General features: G+C 32.5%; 1 long non-coding RNA gene across 2 annotated transcripts in view; it reads right to left on the bottom strand.

Moving 5' to 3' along the window:
• The window catches only part of LOC145735893 (uncharacterized), a 49,949-nt gene that overhangs the window by 15,427 nt on the left and 15,035 nt on the right, over positions 1–19,487 (bottom strand). For both annotated transcript variants that reach the window (XR_014179779.1, XR_014179780.1), the window contains exons 3-4: positions 10,912–11,061; positions 10,546–10,832 (exon numbers count right to left, since the gene is read on the bottom strand). This is a non-coding gene — a long non-coding RNA (uncharacterized LOC145735893). The remainder of the gene's footprint in view (positions 1–10,545; positions 10,833–10,911; positions 11,062–19,487) is intronic.

Raw genomic sequence — 19,487 nt, 5'->3', positions numbered from 1 at the left:
TTCAGTCCCTTAAAGTCAATTTTCAAACCCAAAAGTGTCTGAATTACTTAAAATCTGACTTTCCAGTCAAATTTAAGAGTTTCAAGGCAATTTTCAAGCCTAAAAGTGACTGAATTACTTGAAAACTGCCTCTTATACTACTACGTCTACTGGTTAAGCCGCAAGAGGGCGTTCAAACGGTCGCTATTTTGAAATTTGTCCTACAATTGCATACTTTTCTTTAACTTCAATAACTCCATTTTTTTGAACCATTACAGGAAAAACCCATATGAGTAAAGATAGAGTAAACTGTAAGCTTTCTGATAGTGCGACTACTTTCACCGTTCAGCCGTTAGGGGGCGCTAAAATGACGGTTATTTTGAAATTTGTCCTACTTTCACACACGTCTCTTTAACAGCCAATAACTCAGTTATTTAAAAAGCTACAAGAAAAGTGTATAGGAGTAGATAGATTGACCGAACTGTAGATTATCCGACAGTGTATTTACTTTCACGGTTAAGCCGCAAGGGGGCGCTGGAATTGGTGGTCGCTTTTCTCTTCGGGATTTAATCTTGACATACGGTCAATAAAAACTTAGGTCTAAACTCATTATTGATCGATTAGTAACTTGGGAAATTAGTTTTCTCTACATTAATGACCATTATTGACTTAGGTCAAAAATCTAGTCTACTCTCTAATTTTTGGTTTAGGGCCTTGATTTTTGGGCTCAAAGTAGCCTTGATTCAGTAGATTACCTGTGATTTTTTTTCCAAAAATTTTCCTCTAAAATTGTGAGCCAAAATTTCAGTCCCTTAAAGTCAATTTTCAAACCCAAAAGTGTTTGAATTACTTCCAAATCGACTTTCCAGTCAAATTTAAGAGTTTCAAGTCAATTTTCAAGCCTAAAGCTGAAAAAGGTGATTGAATTACTTGAAAACTGCCGCTTACACTACTACGTCTACTGGTTAAGCCGCAAGAGGGCGTTCAAACGGTCGCTATTTTGAAATTTGTCCTACAATTGCATACTTTTCTTTAACTTCAATAACTCCATATTTTGAACAATTACAGGAAAACCCCATATGAGTAAAAGTAGAGTGAACTGTAAGCTTTCTGGCAGTGTGACTACTTTCACCGTTCAGTCGTTAGGGGGCGCTAAAATGCCGGTTATTTTGAAATTTGTCCTACACTCACACACGTCTCTTTAACAGCCAATAACTGCGTTATTTAAAAAGCTACAGGAAAAGTGCATAGGAGTAAATAGATGGACCGAACTGTAGATTATCCGACAGTGTATTTACTTTCACGGTTAAGCCGCAAGGGGGCGCTGGAATTAGCGGTCGCTTTTCTCTTCGGGATTTAATTTTGACTTCAATAAAAGCTTCTGTCTAAACCTTGGTTAATAATACTACTATTTTTAATAATGCGAGAAATTAAGATTAAACTATGTTTTGATAGTATCATTTTAAGATTTTCTCATATGATTTTATTATTTTTAATAATTCCTAGTTACCAAAAAATTGCTAAAATATTTATAATAAGTTTCTGAAATAGGAAAAAGTGGTGTTTTTCAAATTACTGTAGAAAAGTGAGTTTTTAGTCTTTTGTGCTGTAGTTTAACAAAATTTACTATTTTTCGTGAATGTGCTCTACATTTATAGTTTTATGGAGAGGATTTTAACAGTTGTCACATTCATGCGAAAGCAAAGTGTCAAAAACAGGCAGCCAAGCGTCAAAAGTGCATTCATAGAGCTATAAAATGTATTTAATCCAAATCAAACTGATTGTTTTGCTTTTCAAATATGTTTTGTTATTTTGTACCTTTGCGGACTTTAATTTGACAGTTTCCAAGTTTAGACGAAACCAAAAAGCATCCTAAACTGTCTGTCAAATGTCACATCTGTCAAAATATCACTTATAAAAATATAGATTAGTTTAACTATTGTTTATACTGATTTGAATAGTTTTGGGGAGCGTTTTATAGTTTTATGGATTTAGGGTGAAAGTTTTGACAGTTGTCACTTTCAGAATAAACTTAAATAAGTCAGGTATGGTTATTTAAATGTCACAAATGTCTAAAATGCACTGATGGAGGTATAAAATGCATTTGATCCCAAGTCAAACTAAAATTACTAATTAATAATAAATAAAATCAGATTTCAGCAACTATTCCAAAAAGACCCTTGTTTAGTACTAGTTTTTGTGCAACGTTGCCACATTGATCATTATCCTAATTTACAAGTAAAAAAAGTCCAATATCTCAGAAACGGTTAGAGTTACCGACATTTTGCTGGCATTTCAATTATATTATTTTCGATAAAAATACAATATTTTGACAAATCATCTGCAAATAGGTGGATTTTTTAAACTACACCATTTTATATTCATAAACAAAAATAATATTGGCCCCAATACTGTTACACGTTAATAATAATAATTTTCATAGTTAATTAATACAAATTAATACTATTAAAAAAAAGCAAATTAAAATAATTTAAACAAAAATTAAAACATAGATTTGGGAATTTTTTACAACTTTTACACATTTTTCTTATTGTGTGCTTATGATGATCTTGGAACATTTCAAAATCAATATTGTGCTAAAATAGAGAAGCTTCTATAGTCAAATCCTACCAATATTGTATTCGAGATTTTCTCTCATTTTGCTCAGAATGTAAAGCAATAAATCAACAGCTCGATAGAACAAGATTGTATCAATTTCTTTGTGGCCTCACAAGTTCTAAATCTCGCATCGGCATGCAAAACTCGGTTCACTGAAGGCGGTTATAAATCGAAAACGCAAAACTAGTGATTAAGTACGAAATATCGAAGTCATGAAGAAGCCATAAATAAACTAGCTGCAGAAGCAAAATACCATATAACATTTTGAATATCTATTAAATAAATCTGAGTCATATTCGCTGCACGCCTGGTAAATTATGAATATGATTCCTATACGGTATTTACCACATTAGACTAGAAGATTTTACCGTCAACACTTTTTCTGTTTGGTTAGTAATATTCAGTTTATATTATCAGGTTTACGGAAATTCAATAGTAACTAGGCCACAAACAAAAATTGTAGAAAATTTAATTTTCTACAAAAACGCAAGAGGGACATTTTGTCTTCAAGGGCGTCAGAAGGGAGTTATGTGTCAAATTCAAACTTTACAGCAAACAACTCAGTTTTAACAATAAATAACTCAGTTATTCGAGTATGAACAATCCCGTAACTGTCAAAATAACAGAGTTATGGGCTGTCAAAGTGAAAACTGTCACATTCAAACTTTACAGCAAACAACTCAGTTTTAACAATAAATAGCACAGTTGATCGACCTTTTAGGTAAAAACGCTATAGAAGGTGGTCAAAAGTGAATTTCAAGGGCTGCAAATCGATGTATTGAACCACCCTGTAACTGTCAAACTGACAAAGTTAGGGGCTGTCAAAATAAAAACTGTCAAATTCAAACTTTATAGCAAACAACTCGGTTTTAACAATAAATAACTCAGTTATTCGAGTATGAACAATCCCGTAACTGTCAAAATAACAGAGTTATGGGCTGTCAAAGTGAAAACTGTCAAATTCAAACTTTACAGCAAACAACTCAGTTTTAACAATAAATAACTCAGTTATTCGAGTATGAACAATCCCGTAACTGTCAAAATAACAGAGTTATGGGCTGTCAAAGTGAAAACTGTCACATTCAAACTTTACAGCAAACAACTCAGTTTTAACAATAAATAGCACAGTTGATCGACCTTTTAGGTAAAAACGCTATAGAAGGTGGTCAAAAGTGAATTTCAAGGGCTGCAAATCGATGTATTGAACCACCCTGTAACTGTCAAACTGACAAAGTTAGGGGCTGTCAAAATAAAAACTGTCAAATTCAAACTTTATAGCAAACAACTCGGTTTTAACAATAAATAACTCAGTTATTCGACATTTAAGGAAAAAACGCTATACAGGATGGTTAAAAGATTTCAAGGGCTACAAACTGGTGTATTGAACCACCCTGTAACTGTCAGATTAACAAAGTTCTGGGCTGTCAAAGTAAAAACTGCCACATTCAAACTTTACAGCACACAACTAACTTTTAACAGTAAATAACTGAGTTATTCAAAATTTTAGGAAAAAAACATTATACAGGGTGGTCAAAAGTGAATTTCAAGGGCTACAAACTGGTATATTGAACTACCCCGTAACTGTCAAAATAACAGAGTTATGGGCTGTCAAAGTGAAAACTGTCACATTCAAACTTTACAGCAAACAACAAATTTTTAACAGTAAATAACACAGTTGTTTGACATTTTAGGAAAAAACACTATACAGGGTGGTAAGAAGAGATTTTCAAGGGCTGCAAATTGGTATATTGAACTACTCTGTAACTGTCAAAATAACAAATTTCTGGGCTGTCAAAATGAAAACTGTCAAATTCAAACTGTACAGCACACAACTAAGTTTTAACAGTAAATAACTCAGTTATTCAACATTTTAGGAAAAAACGCTATAGAAGGTGGTAAAAAGAGAATTTCAAGGTCTACAAATTGGTATATTGAACCACACTGTAACTGTCAAAATAACCGAGTTATTGACAATATAATGGAATAGTATACAGGGTGATTCATTGATTTTTTAACATCCTCGTTACTTGTTTAATTATCATTTTATCAAAAAATTACCAAATAGGAATTTTGTAGATATTTATGTTTACCTTATTCCTAGATAATCCATCAGTATACAGGGTGTCCCAAATTTGAGCAACAATCCAAATTTATAATTTTTCAAATGGGATGACCAATTTTTTATTCGATTTTTGAAATCTACGTCAAATTCTAGGCCTACTTGATGTAAAATGTTTGTAACGATATTCAATTGATTTTGCAGCAGCCTTATTTTGACCACCCCCCTCGAAAGCAGAAATTCCCAATTTGAGTGAAATTTTGGTGCACTTTTCTAGAAAATCGTAAATAACTCGCTTATTTGAAACACACTGTATAAAACCACTGTATAATAAAAGAAAGACAATAAATGGGGCTACCACGTGATGTTGAGCGAGCAGAGCTAAGTTGCTCCGTTTAGCCGCTAGAGGGCGTCAAAATTGAGTCTTGTTTTTTACAGTTTTTTCTCAATATCTCAGGAACGTTTCAGATTAGAGGTCTGAAATTGTGACCACAAATGCACCTCGATGGGATGCAACTTTGAGCTTCTATACACTTTCTCGGTACCATTCACCGTTTGATCGTGAAAAATTAAAAACTAGAATTGTCAAGAAATTTTATGGGGATACCTTCTGAATTTTTTCATAAAATTTTTTATTTTTAAAATTAATTTCAACTGCCTAAATACCTTCAGGTTAATAGTACAAAAATGACGTAAAGTGTAATTTGTCAAAATGTCATTTTGCAAGAGTGCCACGCCCTGCAAAATGTCAAAATTGACATAATTTTAAGGTCATCTCCGAAATGGTGCCAGTTAGAGAAAAATGGAGGTCAGATTTGTGTTCTCAAGGTTGAAATTAGTTAAAAAAGTCACTTTGATTGAGGAAAATCCAAAATGGTTGCCGTTAGTACAGTAGTACAGTATCGCCCATAACTCGCTTATTTGAAACACCATGTATAAAACCACTGTACAGCAAAAGAAAGATAATGAATGGGGCTATCACGTGACGTTGAACGAGCGCAGATAAGATGCCCGGTTTAGCCGCTAGAGGGCGTCAAAGTTGATTCTCATTTTTTGCTCAATATCTCAGGAACGTTTCAAGTTCTGATATTTGACATTTTTCCAAGTCAATAGTTCATGCGATAAGAATAAGAACAAGTACTTTATCTACTTCAGTTACCTACGTAATGAGTGATTTTACCACACTAGAGCGATAATACTTGATAACGATTGACTCGTATGGGATGAAATCAGATTTATCAAAATTTCCTCGTCTAAAAAAGGTAATTTACATCCGAGGCATAATAATGAAGTGCACTGGCAACCAGTCCGGTTAGTAATTAGCCGAAGTAATAATAACCCATCGACCGAACAATACTGGAAGACTGCTCTATAATTTTAATCCAACATCAATATTGGATTAATAAACTCGTTGCGGTTGCGGATTTGCAATCACCACTCCCTCAGGAATCTGTATCAAATATCTTTAATATTAACAATCATTCCGGCAAATCGTCATTTTCCTAACAAGTGCGGAAAGCAATATACTTTTCCTAACTGCAGTTGGTCGAAAGATGCTTTCCACAAGTGTTCCAACGCAACTAGAAGGAGAAAATCAGATTCTGCCTCAATTTAAACTTGACAGTTCATAGTGAATCCTCCAGTTTGTAACACCCTGTATATTGTGTGTAAAAGACTGGTTTTAATTGCTTGTCTGAGGTGGTCCACCTGCTTAATAAGATGATGTTATCACCAAGGATGAGCTGAAATTAATATCTCCGAATTTATGGTTTTAGTAATGATGGTGAGTATCTGACCTGGGCCTTCTTCCCATCAAATTTTGGTTCATTTTAGAAGTGTCATTTTGATTTTAACTTTTTGTTAAACCAAGAAAAGTACCAACACTGGCAATAATGACAGAGTGATTCACCATTAGATAGCCCATCAAAAAATAATGTCATTTTCCTGAAGAAGGCTTCCTCAGGAAGACATGGACGTCCAAATTGCAGTTTTAAAAAATAGTTTTTTTGCTATAATATGTATGTGATGTAAATGACATTTGTCAAAATTGTTTAGAGGCTTTGATATAAGGGGGTAGACTTAATTTTCCTTAATTCCCCTGCTCTATTGTCTACTATTACTGGATATTATTCAAAATTGACAAAAATGTTTACTTGGGGTAGTATATTTTTTACTTTAAAATGGTTCAAAAAGATTTTAAAATCTGGTCATCTGTGAGATTTACGAATTCATTTTTGACACTTAAAATAGTCAAGAAAACAGGATTTTGGGACTAACTTTTACTGGCGTTCAATTTTTTTTAGACTATAGTTAGTGTAAAACTGATCATTCAAAACATGTGAGAGTCTAAATAGTATAAAAATAAATTGTCATTTTTTACTAGAAATAGTCAAAAATTAAATAATAATAATAATTGCAAAATTTTCGTAACTTTAACCGTTTCCGAGATAATCGACTTCTTTTTTTTGAAAATTGAATCAAAATATTGGTTCTGTTCTATCAGCGGCTTTAAAAAGCTCAAAATGTTTGTCTTAAACTGCTCTTTCACTTAGTGCTAACCACAACCCAATTGAACAAATACAGGGTGTTTACAAACCAATTAAAGTTGAAATTAACGCTCTAACATTTACGGTTATGACCACGTTTACCCTGTCTAAAGTGGCTGTAATTCTAGCATACTAGATGTAGAAAGTCATTCTAATCATTTTTGGTCCCTAGCAAAATTTCCGTAACTCTAACCGTTCCTAAGATATTCCACTATTTTTACTTCATTTCGGAAATTGCATCAAAATTTTGTAAATTCCATATCCCCGTCATTTTTGGAGTATCAGCGACTGTAAAAAGCTCAAAATGTTTGTCTTGAATTGTTATTTTACCTCGTGCTTACCGCAACTTGGTTGGACATATACAGGGTGTTCAGAAAACAACTAAATTTGAAACCAATTGTGACCGCGTTTCCTCGATTTTAGTTGGGTGTATCAACATTTTGAAAATTTAGAATCTACGCTATTTTTTGAATTTCTGCGACTGTAAAAAGGTCAAAGTGTCTGTCTTGAACTGCTTCTTTACGTTGTGTTAACCGTAACACGATTGGACATATACAGAGTGTCCAAAAAACAAGAACAGAAATGTGTAAGTTCAAAGTGGGTGTAAACATAATCCACTGGGTGTAAAAAATCTTTCCGGACATTTTTGGTCTCTTGTAAGGTTTCCGTAACTTTAACTGTTTCCGAGATATTCGACTTTTTTTACTTTATTTTTTTTAAATTGCATAAAAATTTTGAAAATTCCCTGTCTCCGTCATTTTTGGAGTTTTAGCAACTGTAAACATTTTAAAATGTTTGTCTTGAACTGCTCTTGCATCCCATGCAAACTGCAACACGATTGGACATATACAGGGTGATCAAAAAACAATTAAATTTGAAGCCAGATGTGACCGCGTTTACCCATTTCTAAATGGATGTAAACCTAGTCCACTGGATGCAGAAACTCATTTTGATCATTTTTTGTCTCCTGCTAAATCTCCGCCACTCTAAACATTTTTCGAGATATTTGACTTTTTTTTTGTAAATTGTATCAAAATTTTGAAAATTCCTATCTCCATCATTTTTGGGGTTTCAATGACCGTAAAAAGCTGGAATTGTTTGTCTTTAACTGCTCTTTCACCTCGTGTTAACCACAACCCGATTGGACATATACAGGGTGTTCAAAAAACAACAAGTTGTGACCGCATTTATCCTCCTCTTAATGGGTGTAAACCTAGTCCACTAAGTGCAAAAAGTCATTCTGAACATTTTTGCTCTTGCAAAATTTCCGTAACTCTAACCGTTTCCAAGATATTCGACTTTTTTACTTCATTTCGAAAATTGCATCAAAATTTTGAAAATTCCATTTAAATACTGAAAAATTTCGTATTTCTGCAAATTTTTGGGGTTTGAACCAGAAAATATTCGTATTAAACTGCTTTTTCATCTCATATTAACCGAAACACGATTGAACATATACGGGGTGTTTAAAAAACAATTCAATTTGAAACTAACACTCTGCTAGCTGTAACCGCGTTTACCCTACAATAAAGGGGTGTAAATCTAGTCTTTTGAATACCGAATGTCATTGTAAACATTTATGAACTCTGGCAAAATTTCCGTAACTCTAACCGTTCTCGAGACATTTGACTTTTTTTTGAAAATTGCATCAAAATTTTGAAAATTCCATATCCCCGCCATTTTTGGAGTTTCAGCGAATGTAAAAAGCTCAAAATGTTCGTCTCGAACTGCTCTTTCCCCTCGTGCTAAGCGCAACACGATTAAACATATACAGGATGTTCAAAAAAAGTGTTAAATTTTAAATTAACGATTTCGAAACGTTTAAGAGTTTTACATGAGTAAAAAGTATTCAAGAACGTAGCGCAGTAAATCCGGGGAGAACCGTGAAAATGTAAAGTAGCAGCGTGAGAAAACAAAAACAGTTTTAATGCTTCATTAAACAAATTTAACGAAAAAGACCTCCTTTATTTTCTTTATCGCGGGTTTTTTTCGCCACGTTGATTAATCATCGTCGTAGCGTGTAAAAGACGAACGGAGAGGAAAAAAAATTTGATACGTAATTTCTTATTCTGAGGTTTCAATTTTCATAATTATTTAAACTTGCTAGTATAAGTCGAAAACCACCGCAACTAATTCCTTATTAGTCTAAGAAAGTTACTTTTTTTTTGACCAAGTTTGGCATTTATGCTTGGTTTTACATTGTATTTAAAACCAGAAAATACCATTAGCTGGCCATTTATTTGGTCTGGTTAATGCACAAAAAGTGACACAAAGTGAAATATCTCAAAAACTGACAAAGTTAGAAAATTTATACTATCGACATTTTATAGCATTTTTCATCCTCTTTTCAACGATATATAAAAAGTCTAGATTGGAGGGCAAATTACAGCCTCACAAGGCTTCAAACTTGGCAAACTCACAAAAAGTGACACAATTTTTGAATTGAAATATCTCATGAAGCGAAAAAGCTAAATTATTCGTTGACACACCATTTTATAGCGTTTTTCATCCTTTTTTCAACGATATGTAAAAAGTCTAGATTGAAGTGCAAATTACAGCTTTACAAGGCTTCAAACCTGGCAGCAAAGCTGTAAACTCACAAAAAGTGTCACAATTTTTCAATTGAAATATCTCAAAAACTGAAAAAGTTAGTAAATTCGTTTAAAAGCCTTAAAAGTTGTAGCATTTTGCATCTTCTTTCCAACGATATATAAAAAATCTAGATTGGAGTACAATTTACAGCGTCACAAGGCTTCAAACCTGGCAACATCGCTGCAAACTCACAAAAAGTGACCCAAATTTTCGAATTGAAATATCTCAAAAACTCAAAAAGTTAGAAAATTTGTTCAAGCGACATTTTGTAGAATTTTTCATCCTCTTTTCGGCGATATATAAAAAGTTTAGATTGAAGTGGAAATTACAGCGTCACAAGGCTTCAAATTTGGCAAACGCACAAAAAGTGACATTTTTTAATTAATATATCTCATAAACCGAAAAAGTTATATAATTTTTTCAAACACCATTTTATAGCATTTTTTATCCTCTTTTCAGTCCAAAAAATCTCTACGAAGCTCCGTAAGTAGACATGATGCCATGCCATTACAAACATCATGTGACCCTCAAATCTTATGCAGTGTTCAGGTCACGTGTTTGAGTTTTGTAACTCTGTAAAAGATAATAATCTCCGACACGCAATTAAAACCGTAATTTTTGGAGTTACTAGCAACGTTGCCACATATTCGTTAATTTACATATTTTTAGTTTCTCGTCAAAAATTTCCTATTAGACAACTAAACAGAAAAAAATTATGGAAAAACCCCATTTACAACCGAATAACATTACCTTTGTGGCTTTTGTGCTGTGTTTTCGGCAGCATAGCAACATCCCTGCTGTTTTCCACGAAAAAATATTAATATCATCCAAGTCATCGTTTTATCCGGGATTTTCCAGTCCGGAAACGTGGCCGATGATATAGTGGCTTCGTTTCCCATTCAGGGAATACGCACACAACATCGACGGTTTTCTTTCTGCTTCCTGATTTATGGCCAGTTTCAGGATTACCGACGGGCCGAAAGTATTGTTTTATTCCTCGGGCGCAGTTTCCATATTAGATTTCCTCCAGCTTAGAGCTTTGGGTTAATAAAAACCAAAATTGTGTTTAGTTTTGGATTTTTCATGTAAGACCAATAACAAGATTGGATAACTTACCTTTTTAAGTCATTTTTATTGGTCATTGTATCCCAAAACCAAATTTTTCGCTTAAAACTCCTATTAACTCTTCAGACAATGGTTGAGTGAAGTAGTACCATATTGGTGTAATCTGAGTCTTTGTCCGCTTTTTCTGCAGTGTTGTCTTTCCTGTAAATAGGTAATATCATCAATTTGATGCCTTTATATTTAGAAAATTTAATATTTAGAAAGAAGAGAAGTTAAAAAACTTCTTAAACACATAAGTGCAAAAACACCTTAATACAATTTTGTAGAGGATAAAATTTTCTTTATTTTTTCTTATTTAGACTATTTTGTACCTCGTCAAATAACGAAGCTACGCTCAGTCGAAATGGAGTTAGTTAAAAGAAAGCAGTTTGGTGCACCCTGTCACATTTTGCTTTGTAACTCCTTAACCATACCCTTAAAGACAAAAATACCTTCTTACAGTCTTGTAGAATTTAAAATTTTCTACAACTTTCATTAATTACACTTTTTTGTAGTATTTCAAATGACAGAGCTACGCTCAGTCGAACTCAAGCTAGTTTATAAAATACAATGTAGTACACTCATGTCACTCGTAAATCCTTAAAGTTTACAGCTTCATGGGAGGGATTTTGACAGTTGGCATTTTAATTACAGTATAGACTAAATGTCAAATCAACAATACCGTTGACATCGCAAACGACACTCATGGAGGTGTAAAACTCAGCTGATCTACCTTTGGTGCTACCCAATATTTTTCAATCATGTTTTATACTTTTACAGCTCTATTGAGCGGATTTTGACAATTGACACTTAAATGACAAACTACTAATATGTCAAATGAGGAATACATTTGCATAAACAGTCACAAAAACTTTCAGAAAAGTGTAAAACACAGTTAAATAACATTTTACTCAATCTGCTGTTTTTTTATCAACTTTTATAGTGTTACAGCTCTATGGAGCTGTTTTTGACAGTTGACACTTTAATGCTATGTTACTGATACGTCAAATGAGCCTTGTTTTTGCAAAAAACAGTCAAAACCACTTTCATGGAGGTGTAAAATACAACTAAATCAACTTTGACTGAATCTAGTATTTTTTAATCAACTTTTATAGTTTTACAGCTCGATTTAGCGGATTTTGACATTTGACACTTTACTAATATGTCAAATAAGCAATAAATTTGCAAAAACGGTTACAACAACTCTCAGAAAAGTGTAAAACACAGTTAAATTACATTTTACTCAATCTGCTGTTTTTTGATGAACTTTTACGGTGTTACAGCTCTATGGAACATGTATATGTTTTTGACAGTTGACACTGTAATGCTATTTTGCTAATACGTCAAATAATCCATGTTTTTACAAAAAAACAGTCAAAATCACATTCATGGAGGTGTAAAACACAGCTAAATCAATTTTGACCAGGGATGAAAACGTTTCGGAAAATTTTCCGAAAAAATTGTAAAATCTGAAAAATTCAAAAATAATTAGTTTTTCAATTTTAACAATAACAATGACAAATTTGACAGTCATTCACCCTATTCAGGAAGATTTTCATTTAAGCGTGGAGTAATTTTTCTGTCAATTTTCAAAAATGGAAATTTTCTGACTCGAAAATTACTGCTTTTACATCCCTGACTTTGACTCAATCTAGTATTCTTCAATCAACTTTAATAGCTTTATGGAGCTGACTTTGACAGTTAATACTGAACTGACAGACTAGAACACATTGCACAGCTTTACGAACTGTCAAACATCAGTCATGGAGGTATAAAACACACTCAAATTACAGTTTTTTAAGTGATTCTAATTTTCAAAATTAGTTGTATAGTTGTACAGCATCATGAAGGTGATTTCTGGTCCTTTTGGTCAGAAAAAGTGAAAACTTAAAATAAGTTTAAACATGTGCCAATGAAGAAACAATTAAATTTTATTTATTATTTAAACTTTACAATAATTGTATGTAACCAGTTAGGAAAAGTTTGATTTTACATATTGAACAGGTTACGTAAAATGGAAGTTTCCAAATGTGTTCCAGATCTAATTATCTGAGATTTGTATGTGGAACTAGTATAATTAAGGTAGATATTTGTTTAATTTGATATAGAAACAAATATTTAATAACAAATGTAATAACATTTTTCTGAGACAGATTTTCTCAGAATTTCTTATAAGTTTATGACAATTATCATTGTCAGTAATATGCCATTCTATTCGCGGCATATCTGAAGACGAAATCTTTATTATCGTCTGCAAACTAAGGCTCATACACTGAAAACGAATAAAAATGCATCTAAAATGCCTCGACGCGAACAAAAAGTGTACATTAGAGACGTTTGCGGCGCGGATCACTAAGAAGTATAAAAACCGACACAAATGTAAATAAAACCAAATAGATTTAAAAATATGCACATAAAAATATCAACGACCGAACGGAAGACACAAGAAATGGTCATAACTATAAAGCATAGCTGTTAAATGGTCATTAGATACAATTAACATCGACGAGAATTTCGCTCTTTGTGTCTAAATATCTCGTAAACAACGTTTGATTTGCTGACGGTGGAAAAATGAGAGTATGTTGTTGTATAAGTTGATGGTTTTTCCCCTGAAAACTTGCCAGCATTTATGGTAACATGTAAAACTGAATTATATTTAATTCCTCTTAATTAACAAAAAATTAAACTTAATAAAGCTGAGCTTAACTTTTAACCAACACAAACCAAATTTAGTATTGAAAAGTAACAGTTTACACAAATATGAAGTTTTAGGTTAGTAAAAAGTTAAGATAGTTATTAATGATTTCAAATTAAAAGTTTTTAAGTTTAATTTTTTAGTAAGTCTAGTAATTAAGGGAGAAAGTACTAATAAATCAAGTATCAAAGTCAAGAAGATAGTAAATAAACATATCTGTTAGAAAAAAACTTTTGTTCCATTAGCAATTGAAAATGTGATAATATTATGTTGAAATTTCTTGTTTTTTTAATTTTAAAACTTGAAATCTAATATAAATATCTCTAGAACACATTTATATGTAACTCACGTTCTTCTCAAAATCTGTTAAATTCGTAAAATCAAACTCTTCCCAACTAGTTACATAAAATTGTTGTAAAGTTGTAAATATTAAATAAATTTAATTTTTTCTACATTGTCACATACTTACACTAATTTTCATATTTTACTCTATTTAATCAAAAGGACCAGCAATTCACCACTGTCAAAATCACGTTCATAAAGTTGTAAAGCTATAAAAGTTATTTAGAAGATTAGAATTACTTTTAAAAAATAGTCTGATTGTGTTTTATACCTCCACGATCGTCTGTATGGCTGGATAGTCAACTATCCCGTCCATAAAGCTGTAAAAGTCGCTTGGAAAAGCAATAAATGATGATTGTCAACTGTCAAAATCTCGTCCATAAAAGTGTAAAGCTGCAAAACTGGCTTGGAAGATTAGTCACTTACAAAATAAATTTGATTGTGTTTTATACCTCTACGACCGTATTTTAACAGTTTGTTTGTGACATAAGTTGTAATCTAGTCTGTCAGTCCAGTATTCACTGTCAAAATCTGCTCCATAGAGCTATAAAACTATAAAAGTTGATTAAAAAAATACTAGATTCAGTCAAAGTTGATTTAGCTGTATTTTACACCTCCATGAATGTGATTTTGAATGTTTTTTGCAGAAACATGGCTCATTTGACGTATTAGTAAAATATCATTACAGTGTCAACCGTCAAAATCAGCTCCATAGAGCTGTAACACCATAAAAGTTGATCGAAAAACAGCATATTGAGTCAAATGTTATTTAACTGTGTTTTACACTTTTCTGAGAGTTGTTGTGACCGTTTTTGCAAATGAATCGCTTCCTTGACATATTAGTAGTTTGACATTCCGTTTATCCCTGACATTGAAATGTCAACTGTCAAAATCCCGCCCTTAAAGCAGTAAAGCTGTAAAAGTTGTGTTTAAACGCGCGGATTCACTGTAAAAAAGTAATTTGACTGTATTTTATACCTCCATGGAAGGTATTTGACAGTCTGTAAAGTTGTGTATTTTGTTTGATATGTAATCTAGTCTGTCAGTTTATTGTATTAACCGTCAAAATCAGCTCCATAGAGCTGCAAAACTATAATAGTGAATTGAAAAACTACAGATTGAGTCAAACGTAGTTTAGGTGTGTTTTAGACCTTTATGAAAGTTTTTGTGTCCGTTTTTGCAAATGTATTACTAGTTTGACATATTGGTATTCTGTCATTCACATGTCGACTGTCAAAATCTCCATCCATGAAACTGTAAAACTTGTTTGGCAAAGCTAAATCACCTAAAAAAAGAACTTGAGTATGTTTTATGCTTCTATGATCGTTTCTTGACAGTTTGTACAGCTGTGTATTTGGTTTGACATGTCAGTCTAGTATTACCTGTCAAAATCCGTTCCATAGAGCTGTAAAGCTGTAAAACTTGTTTGGATGAGGAGAATCACTTTAAAACAGTAATTTGACTGTGTTTTATACTTCCAAAAGCGTCTGTAAGGCTGGTTATTGATTTGAAATTTGAACACCCTGTAACTTGGTTGTTTTTGGGAGTTTAGGGACATTGAACCACTCAAATTAACCGTCTTAAGCTCCTCTTTCCAGTGATGTTGAGCAAAAAATTCTATCTGAAAAATTTCGTGCAGGGTGACCCAGAACAGTTATTAGGAAAACTTGTTGTTAATGCAACATATTTTCAAATCAGTTGAAGTTGTGATTTGAAATTTGAACACCCTGTAACTTGGTTGTTTTTGGGAGTTCATAAAGGTTGAACCACTCAAATTAACCGTCTTGAACTCCTCTTTCCAGTGGTGTTGAGCAAAAAATTCTATCTGAAAAATTGCGTGCAGGGTGACCCAGAACAGTCAATCACCATACTTTTCATGCACACCCTGTAAACTGGAAACAAAAACGTTCCTGTAAATTTACGGTTTTGGGTTAAGGAGTTAATTAGGAACATTTTTGGTTTCTTGCAATTTTTTTACATCTTTTACCGTTTTCGAGTTATTTAGGAAAAACTGTTCCGTGCAACAAATTTACAAATCAGTGAAATTATAGGGACAGTCAGGGACAAAATTGCTTGTAAAACCGACTTGGAGTGACCGAATCATGTTTTTAAGCACATTTTTGGAATCCTCATTAAATTTCCTATCCAATAACCTGAAAAAACATTACAAAATTTGGTACAGTCAGGGAGAAAATCGATGTCAAAATTTGAACTGCCAGAAACACAGTATTCGTAATTTACCAGTAATTTACCGGTCAAATTTTCCTGGTAAAGTAAAATATTTACTTTACTGGTAAATTACCCATGACTAGAAAAAACAGTTCAAAACGCTTATTTTGATTTTTTTACAGTCGCTGAAGCCTGAAAAATGGTGAAAATGAGAAGATATTAAATTATCACAATTTTGATTTAATTACAAAACAAAAAAAATATTAAAAGTCGAATATCTCGGAAACGGTTTAAAATAGGGAAATTTTGCAGGAGACTAAAAATGATCAGAATTACATTCTGCACCTAGTGAACTAGAGGTTTACACCCACTTGATATGACAAAATTAGGCTAGAGCATTGCTTTCAGCATTGGATTCCACCACATTATTATGCAGTTTTAATTCCCTGCAACCAATAAAAACAAACATAAAAAATATTGGACAATACAGGAACAAAAACTCGTTAAGATCGTATAATTCCATGACTTTCGTTACTTTTCCATTTGCCTTGTTTGCAGCAATAATTACCATCCACGCTGATGAGAGGAAGACGAAATAAAGCAAACTCATTTTGCAAGCCAAATTAAGTTGTTAATGACTTTGAAAAATGTACATGTTAATTTAACGGCCTGTCGTAAAAATGCACGAAAATCACCGGGTTTATCTATATATACAGGGTGTTTCAGGTTTTAATATGCAACCTTAACTCACGAATTTTACATCAAGAAATAACTATACAGTGTGTCCATAAAGTATGGAATAAATTCGATTAAAATCAAGGAATTATTTTTCAAAAAAAAGAAAAGTTGGGTGAAAAACAGATAACGGTTGAAAATGTGTTCAATAATAAATAAATTAAATAAAAAAAATTAAAATTATTTTTTCTTTTAAATTAAATTCCTAATTTGAGCGAAATTTTTGTGCATTTTTTCCAAAAATTTTCCATAACTTGCTTATTTGACAGTTGACGACCAAAAGTGATTGAAGTGAAAAGATAGCTCAGGTCAAAAGCTTTCCAAAAATGTGCCCATTTAAGTTAATCGGTTGCACCGTTTGGCCGATAGAGGGCGTCAAAGTCAAGCTTTTTGACAATTTTGACCATTTTTGCTTTTTACACAGTTTTTGAGATATTTCCCGGAAACTTAAAGTTGTTTTTCACTTTTTTGGGACCTCCTGCACTGAGCCGCTTATCTGAGACACCCTCTATCACCCTGACATCCATTTTGCCCCAACTGTCACGGTGTTGGGGATGACCTGGAAATTATGTCAATTTTGACGGTTTTCAGTGAGTGGCACTCTTAAAAAATGACATTTCTACAAATGACACTTTACGTCATTTTCGTATCATTAACCTGAAGGAATTTTGATCAGTGGAAATTTATTTTAAAAATTCAAAATTTTTCTCTAAATAAACTCAAAGGTAACAAACACACTTTAAAATTTTTGACAATTTTTGTTTTTAATTTTTCAAGGACAAACGATGCCTGGTACAAAAAAAGAGCATTAAAGGTAAAAGCTGCATTCCTTCAAGGTACGTTTGTGGTAAAAATAACAGACCTCTAACTTGAAGCGTTCCTGAGATATGTAGCAAAAACTACAAAAAAGCAAGTTTAACTTTGACGCCCTCTAGCGGCCAAACCGTAAGACGTAGCCGCGTTCGCTCAACGTCACGTGAGAGCACCATTCATTAGCTTTCTTTTGTTATATGGCTCATATGTACAGGATGGTTCAAATAAGCGAGTTATTCACGATTTTATGGATAAGTGCACGAAAATTTTGCTCAAACTAGGAATTTCTGCTCGATGCGAGGGGCTAATTAAGACTGCTAGAGCAAAATCAGTTGAAGATCGATACGAAGACATTTTACATCAAGTAGGCCTAGAATTTGACGTAGATTCCAAAAATCGAATAAAAAAATTAGTAAAAAATTTGGTTTCTTGCTCAAATTTTGGGACACCCTGTATACTTTCAAATTATTTTTTTAAGCTGGAAACAGCTGAATATCGACATAGCATGTTACATGAAAAATATCCAGAAATTCACGTAGAATCCAAAAATGCAACAAAAAATTAAGGTTCTCATTTGAAAATGTCAACTGGAAGGTCGTAACTCAATTTTGGGACACCCTGTAGATTTTTTTTTATCTCAAAAAATGCGCGTTTAAAAATAATAACATACCTACATGTTTCTTCTGATAAATTTTTAATTATAAATCCCAAAAATAACGCAAAAAGTTCTCTTATCCATGATTTTGATACAGAAAGTCCAAATTTGCTAATTATCTCAAAAACTGTAAGAGCAATAAGAAAAAAAAAATAAAAAAATAAAAACTGTAACACATTTCAATAACAAAGCATTTTTTTCTCTTTAAAAATTTCAAAATTCCAGTTTTATATTTTCAAAAACCACCTGTACGGAGAAGTACATACAGTGTGTCCCAAATTGGTTCTACATGTCGTGTGACCATCTAAGATGTTATTAGGGCACTTTTTCACGTAGAACACGATGACGTATTTAGAAAAAATCTATCGTCTCTAGTTTCCGAGATATGGATGATAACTTTGTAAATTCTTATGGCCGTCATCTTTTGGAAAGCGCAAAAAATGTATGTTCTATTTATTGCCTCCATTATTTGATTTTAGCGTAAGAATGATTTACAATTTGGCTGAAATTATAAAAAAATACAAATTTTACATCATTCTCTACGAAAAATTAAGTAATCCAGTCAATAAATAGAACATTATAAATCATAAAAAATTTGAGATATAATCAAAGCAGACTGATGTTTTTCATAATAGAAAAATTAAAAAAAAAAACGTTTTTCTCTCCTTTAGGAACTAGATAATACCATCATGAAGTATATCATTGAAAAGGACTTTTTAAGAGCTTTCCAAAAATGCAAAAACTCATGATGGCAGATCCATAGGAATTTACAAAGTTATCATCCATATCTCGGAAACTAGGGACGATAGATTTTTTCGTGTTCTACGTAAAAAAGTGCCCTAAAAATGTCTTAGTTTCTGAAAACAATTGTTTAAAATGCAAATGTTTCTTCCCAATTTTCCGGAAAAAAAAAATTTATTTTAAAAACCGGAAATTCTCTGTTGCTTTTACGGTTACCGAGATCCTAATACATGTAAAACCAATTTGGGACAGACTGTATAATAAAAGCACTTTGAGGGACATACATGGTAAAAATATCACACTGTCAACTTAAACTGTTTTCCAGATATTTAAAAACGCAGTATTCTAGACACTTTGGGCTATATTGTGTATTAAAATAAAGTTTCTAACGTAAAAACTGAATTTGTGGTGAATTTTCAAAATATCAATTCAAATTAG

The sequence above is a fragment of the Ips typographus genome, linkage group LG11 (genome assembly GCF_016097725.1).
Source record: "Ips typographus isolate SLU linkage group LG11, UJ_Ityp_2.0, whole genome shotgun sequence".
Lineage (NCBI taxonomy): Eukaryota > Metazoa > Arthropoda > Insecta > Coleoptera > Curculionidae > Ips > Ips typographus.
Note: the sequence above shows the minus strand (reverse complement) of the source record. Positions and strands in the feature narration are given on the sequence as shown.